Here is an 8,087-nt window from a genome sequence, read left to right as displayed (position 1 = left end):
TTCTTTATTTAAAAATAGGATAAAGTATTGTTTTACTCTTTAATATTTAGAAAAAAAATACTGAGATCACCCAACTGCATGCAAAAATTACCAACATCACCCAAAACAATAAATGATTCGTAGATCATCCAAAGGCTTTTTCTATGCAAATCGAATTAGGATATTTCAATTTACATATGTACTAAATTAAATTAGGTAGAATAGATTTACTAGGACAACTTTAATTACATATAATTCAAATCAGGTTAGGTAGATTTAGCACATGATTTCGAAACCCATAATAATTCAAATTAGGCTGTTTCGAATTAGTTCATGGTTTGGTGCCTATAGTAATTCGAAATAGGTGGTTTTGATTTACCCAATAGTAAATCTAACCAACCTAATTCGATTTATATAGGACCCTCAACTCACACTAAATCTAATTCACCTATTTCGATTTACATGGAGCCTGACTCTATATAATTCAAATTCACTTCATTCGAATTATATTTTACCAACCCATACCCCACTAAATCCAGAGAAAGCGACACTACTTAGCATAATGGAAGGCGACCCGAATAGGATCTACCGCTTAGATAGAGTCGCACATATTGCTAGTAGCGTGCACGCTGAGGTTAGTACAATGAAACTTAAAATTGTGATTTATTTTATGTAAAAGAAATGCCATGTGTTAGTTTTGGTTAAATTGGTTAGATCTTGTTTATTAACATGATTAGAAGATGTAAACTTTTAGTAGTAGTAGCTAGAGATTTGATTTAGTGGTCAAAATGTGTTAGAAGTCATTTACTGATTTTAAACTATTTAAAATGTGAATATTATAATTGATAGAATCTGTAAATCTCGATGAGGGGTAATAAAATTAGCTAGAAAGATGGTAGAGTGTTAGATTATACGAATAAAAATAGATGTTGGATAAGGGATTATGAGAATTTAATAGAAGTATGGTTAAAATAAAAAGATAATTACAAAAAATCCATTTTAGATAAAAAAAAATTTGTAAAATTTTGGGATTATAAGAGTATTTTTTTTATGTCACGCAGCCCCACCGTTGCATCTCGAGTATGAGGAGGTAACACCGTATGCCATTAGATGATAGATCATGTCGTATGTCCAGATGGCTGGGCTGGCCCATCTCGCGAGACTCAATGATCACTGGTTCAAGTTGGATGAACCGTTAGTCAGTGCATTTGTGGAGAGATGGCGTTCGGAGACTCATACCTTTCATCTGCCATTTGGTGAGTGCACGGTTACGTTACAGGATGTGGCCTACCAATTAGGGCTCCCGATCGATGGTCACTATGTCAGTGGATGTTTGACGGACTTCGAGACGTACATTGAGGGAGGACGGCTGGCGTAGGCGTGGTTTCAGGAGTTGTTGGGTGTGATGCCTCCACCTGACTGCATTGACAAGTTCATTGTGAAGTGCACTTGGATGCAGCAGACCTTCAGTCACCTTCCAGAGGGGGCATACAAGGAGACAGTCCAGAGGTACGCCAAAGCGTACATTATGATGCTACTATCGACTCAGTTCTTCGGCGACAAGTCTGGTACTCATATGCATATCAGGTGGCTTCCGTGCGTGGAGAGGTTAGAGGACATGGGTAGTTATAGTTGGGGATCTGCCGCTTTGTCTTGGTTATACAGGTGCCTATGCCGTGTATCCAACAAGAATGTGGCTAAGTTGGCAGGACCTCTACAGCTCCTCCAGTCATGGATCTTCTGAAGGTTTTCGGGTTTTAGTCCTGACGGATTTGATTCCTTTCACTGGCTGTTGGCCTCGAGGTACGCAATTGATTATTAAATTTTTTTCTGTGTTGACACATTATATTTATATTTTTCTTAGTTGTTAACAACGTTTATTGGGTGGCGGGTGGTCAAGTTATCAGCCGATGTCTAGCAAGAAGGGACCTCGTGTCGGGCACTGCAGACTACGGATAGATTTACTTCGTCCTTGTGATGTGAGTACTAAACGGTTAATTGTTTTTTTGTTGACGTATATTGTGAGTTCACTGTACATTAAGCGTTATGTTGGATGTTGTTGCCTTTTCAGTTCGTTTAGATGACGTACAGCTCTCCGGATGTCTTGCAGGTAGTGCATCCGGAGATATTAGAGCCACGGCACACTGTGTGTTGGAGGTCCACGACGGCCTTGATATACTTTGTTGTGATCGAGTGGCATCAGGTGGATCGGGTTCTACCTCAACTTGGAGGAGTTTATCATCGGCCGCATCCTGCACTGAACATCGATTTTTGATGTCGAAGGACGGTCGGGGGTGATCAGTGGTTTCCCTTTACGTTGCAGAGCTAGCACATTTATTTGGGATCGTAGGGCAGACCACATCTTACGATTTGATGTTATTCTTGATCCAGGACCCTCTCATGAGTACTTAGATTGGTGGTATCAGCATGGGTGGAGATTCTTGTTGCCTAAGCTATTCCTTGGAGACCCCAGAGGTATGTCATTTTAGTACTTAGATTGGTACCCTTAATGTATGTTATTTTAGTCTGGTTACCCGTGTTGTATGTCATTTTAGTTTCGTTATCGTTTTGTATGTTATTTAAGTTCGGAGCTCTGTGTTGTATGGTATTTAAGAAGGGTACTCACTATTTCTTATTTTAATATATGACTGGTACTCATGTTGTGTGTTAATTTAGTTATCATTTTGTATGTTATATAAGTTCGGAGCTTTATATGTTATTGAGATTTAGGACTCGTGTTATTTAAGGAAGCACAGCACACGACAAATAGCATCAACCAATAATGCGTTAAACATTGTACCAACATACAAAATTACAAGAGAGAGAACAATAAAGACAATAAATGAAAATAACATACAATCTAAATACATAACATCACAATAAATGGAAATAATACTAAACAAGCCCAAAACTAACTCTAAAACCATAACGTCACACTAAATGGAACATAACACTATATGAAAACAACACTAACATTAGTGCCTGACGTAGAACCGTGAAACACCTAGAAGCCTTCAAATTCGCCTCAATATCCTTCATCAGATGCTGACTAAACCGATGCCCCATTCCCAATTGTGTCTCTGCCTCTCTTCCCTTGCGCACAAAAAGCTTCGCCAATCGTCGTCATATGCCCGAACCTCCGTCCTTCATAACGATGCTGAGTCCACTGTGCATAGTCAATCCGATTGGCCCAGTCACACATGACTGGGTCCTCAGAGCGGAGGATGTCAAACCAGTAGTCGAACTCTACCTCGGTCTTCACATAAGCAGCATTGACTAGAAATCTCCTAGCATCCTTGCCCTTAAAACTGAGGGCAAAGTTCGCTGCAACATGCCGGATAAAAATGCCCTGTACGCATTAGGCGAAAGCTAACCACCATCAGGAGCCTCTAGTGCAACCTTGATCCCGTTGTGCCTATCTGATATAACAAGAATGCTTGGTTGAGGCGTGACATGCTGTTGAAGATGGGATAAGAAGAATGACCATGACTCTGCATTCTCACCCTCCACAAGTGCAAATGCGACAAGAATGATATTAGAGTTTCCGTCTTGCGCAATAGCAACTAGCAGTGTTCTATCGTACTTCTCATACAGGTGGGTCCCGTCTATGCTAACCAGGGACTTGCAAGGTCTGAACGCCTCGATACACGGTGGGAAAGTCCAAAAAATTTGGTGGAAATATGCTTTCTCCTCACTCACCTGGCCACCCAGTTGCACTGGACTCGTCCTCAACACTGCAACACTTCCCGACATCGTGATTTGCACCCCTAGAACCCATCACGGCAACTCATTATATGACTCCTCCCAGTCATCGTAAATCTGAGCCACAGCCTTCTGCTTAGTCATCTAAACCCTCTTGTAAGTCGGTCTGAAACCAAAATGGGACTTTGTCGCATTCTGAAGTACCTTGATCGACACGGCAGCATCGACCCTAATCATAGGGAGTATGAATGTCGAGATCACATGGTAATTGAGCCTCGTGTGATCACTAGATATGGAAGTGGCCAGACAGGTATACGGTGCATTGTACCGTTTTACTCCCAAATACCTCAGCGCTGTCGAAGACTGATACGAATCAACCATGTGCACCCGTTGCCGAAATACTTACACTTTCCATGGTACTTGCGGTAATTGGATTCCATCACTTTATACTCAACCCCACGTCGGATGCTGTACGTCTTCACACTCAACAGGGTCTCGTCTTTATCCTGAAACTACTGACCTACTTGGAACTCAGCTAGTCCTCAGGTATCCCGTGTGTCTCTGTCCCCGAATCCGGCAGGCACAGCCAGATGCCTCTGCTGTCTCATGGCATCCAAGTCCAAAGCTGAAAAGAGCGGGGGGTACTGCGGTGTCCCTCAACTGCCTGCTACTCCACCACCATCTGGAGTATTTCTCTCATCCTCATCTTCGCTATCATCGACAATCATGACGGGCTCTACATCATCATCATCCTCATCCTGAAATACATTTTCAACACCATTCGGGGCTCCACCCTATCGGGGATCTGGGACCACATCATCAATGCCGGCCACTACAAACGCAGCATCAACTACCAGCACAGTATCAACTCGTTCTGTGTCACGAGTACGATCCAAGTCAACAGCGAAGGACGGGGAGACCACCAAACATGCATTAAGCTTAATCACGAGCAAAGATAAAGAGGCACTAATAGGCCTCGAACTCGACCCAACGGCCATGGCTGAATGCAGAGGAATCCGGTCAGAACTTCCTAAGCTAGAGACCACATTCACAAGCTTGGCCAACAGCTCAGAGGTCCTCACCTCCAGAAATTGCTGACGACAGTGGAACAACACTTCCAAATCTTCATCACTGATTATGACGAACGAATCATACTTTACATCATCCCGCAAAATCGAGATCAGAATTCTGTAGAATAACTTCTCCACCTGTTTCCGCCTTGCAGACATAGATTTCGGATTATATTATCCTTAGACTCGGTGAAACTCATCGAAACTCTAATAAAAATACTAAGCGGATCCTTATCCGTAAACTTAATTCTGGAACGCATTTTTTCTTAATCGACCCTCTAAGTGTACCAAAACCAAAAAGCTCTGATCACTAGCCATTGTAAGGGTCACTATGATAGAGAATTCACATTTCACAACTATTTATACACATTTGCTCCCTTCTAAATTGAATTACCCTGCCTCCATTTAAATATGTTGCTAAAACAATAGTAAATCTGCTTAACTAATTCGAATTATGTGTTTTGATCTCCAACAAGGTAAATCAAAATAGTCTAATTCGATTTACTTGGAATCAAACCACCCATGCATAAATCTGACTAGTCTGTTTCGATTTACTTGATTCAGGGCTCGATTTACATGTGGCCTAGTAATTCTACTTAGCTTAATTCGATTTACTAGTATAAATTGCAAATCGAATTACTCTAATTCGATTTATATAAATAAGGCCTTTGGGTGATCCACGTACCATTTCTTGTTTTGGGTGATATTAGTAATATTTGCCTCCCTTTGATTTATTCAAATATTTTGCCCTAATATTTATGTCAAATTTTAGTTTGATTTCTAACGTTTTAAATATCTTATTCCATTCTCAAAAAATTTTAAATAGACTTAATATTATTTTATAATTAAATTTAATATAAATAATTAATATATTTAAGAATTAATATATATAATATTTTTTTATTAATTATCAAATTTAATAAAAAATATTTAATTTATTTAAAATTTTTTAAAATTAAAATAAAATATTTAAAACATTAATAACAAATTAAAATTTTGCTCAAACTTTTAGATTAAAATATGAGTAATTATTCAAATCATTTTCTGACGATTTTAAGAGAAGATATTTTAGTTCCAAGAAAAATTAATACACAGATCAATTTTCATGGTTTTATTCTGACAGATAAATCAGTCTCCAATTTATTTTTCGACAGAGTAATTATTCAAATCAGTCCCCAAGTATTTTAAAAGCGGATATTTTAGTTCCCAAGAAAAATTAATACACAAATCAATCCCCAACATTTTTCTTTGTGAGACATAACAGTTTTTCGTCCATTTTATTTTTACTATATGTCAATTTTTATTATTATTAACTTAGTTTTGTGCATGTGAACGATGACACTAATATGGAAATGCTTAAAGACTCGCTGACACCTCTTCTAACATGTTCGAACAAAAATATAATATTTAAACGTTAATCTAGATTGATATTGTTTTTTCGATTTTTAACAAATTGATGGTGGTTTGATATTTAATGGTCTGAGAGCGAAACCTACTCCACTATGCGAGTACCAGTTTTTCAAAGTGCATCAAAAACCTTTTGATCGGACATAAACTTAAGGAAATCTAAAAATAATAAATAAAGACTTTGAAAATAAATCGATTGAATTTGAAATGATTTGCATTGAATTTAAAAAAAGCACTAAAATGCCTTTGATTAGATCAAAGAACTTTGAATTTGAAAAATAAAAGTACTGAGAATGTAAATTGGACGAGAATGTTAAATGTTACTTGAAAGATAAATTTGCAAGAAAAATAAAGTTTGCAGAAAAATATAAATGAAAGTAAAACAAATGGAAGGAACCCTATCAAAATTTGACTCGAAGCAGACTCAGAAATTCGCTGGGATGTGAGTATACGTGAGTAATTTCTGAAGTAAAGTTCCAACTCTTGTGTCTTCGAGCCTTCTCCTATTTATAGCCATCTCCAGCCAATCAAGTTAAAATGTAACTCCCACGTTGATGATAACATGTGTAACTGTTCCCGCTTCTCTTGCTTTATAATATAATGTCCAAAAATCAATCTTCGAATCTTGAGGTCTTCAGTTTATTTCATCGATCAACTTACCGACCAACCATAATAATCAGACTTCGACTCAATATAAAAAATGCATTCTCGATGTAAGCTTCCCTCTAAGAATACATGCTCACTAACTCTCGAATAACTCCCTTCTTTAAAATAAATTATTTTCGATTAACAAATTATTCCCTAAGATTAAATGTGTTATTCTCGATATCATTTTGAGAAAAAACACTTAATCCTAAATTTGCCATTAACACAAGACATTAATTAACCATAATAACACTCGCTTCGCTTTTCTTCCTTACACCTTTCCAACACGTTTTTCATAATCTTTTAACTTCTCTCTCCACCACTTTACCTTCTTTAGGAAGTTACTTCAATTTCAAATTTTAAACTTTATTCTCTGAGACGGCTAAAGCAACTTTACCCATTAAATTGAATTTTTTCTTACTGTCCCTTCCACTTCTTAATTGCATACACTATGGTCACACCAAAATCATTTGACACACTTAATTTTAAAATTGTCCCATCGGATTTACCGATTTATTTTGTCGATTTTTAGCAAATCGACGGTGGTTCGATATCTAATAGTCTGGGAGCGAAACCTATTCCTTTATGCGAGTACCAGCTTTTCAAAGTGCATCAAAAACCTTTCGATCGGACATAAACTTAAAGAAATCTGAAAATAATAAATAAAGACTTTGAAAATAAATCGATTGAATTTGAAATGATTTGCATTGAATTTAAACAAAGTACTAAAATGCCTTCGATTAGATCAAAGAACTTTGAATTCGAAAATTAAAAGCATTGGGAATGTAAATTAGACAAGAATGTTAAATGTTTCTCGAAAGATAAATTTGTAAGAAAAATAAAGTTTGCAGAAAAATATAAATGAAAAATAAAACAAGTGGAAGGAACCCTACAGAAATTTGACTCGAAGCAGACTCAAAAATTCGCTGGGATGTGAGTATACGTGAGTAATTTCTGAAGCGAAATTCCAACTCTTAGTGTCTTCAAATCTTCTCCTATTTATAGCCATCTCCAGCCAATCAAGTTAATGTAACTCCCACGTTGATGATAACATGTGTAACTGTTTTTGCTTCTCTTGCTTTATAATATAACGTCCAAAAAGCAATCTTCGAATCTTGAGGTCTTCAATTTATTTCCTCGATCAATTTACCGACTAACCATAATAATCAAATTTCGACTCAATATCAAAAATACCTTTTCGATATAAGCTTCCATCTGAGAATACATGCTCACTGACTCTTGAATAACTCCCTTCTTTAAAATAAATTATTTTTGACTAATAAT

Source organism: Arachis ipaensis, chromosome B05, assembly GCF_000816755.2.
Source record: "Arachis ipaensis cultivar K30076 chromosome B05, Araip1.1, whole genome shotgun sequence".
Taxonomy (NCBI): Eukaryota; Viridiplantae; Streptophyta; class Magnoliopsida; order Fabales; family Fabaceae; genus Arachis; species Arachis ipaensis.
The sequence above is the reverse complement of the archived record's forward strand: the minus strand, read 5'-3'. Positions refer to the sequence as shown.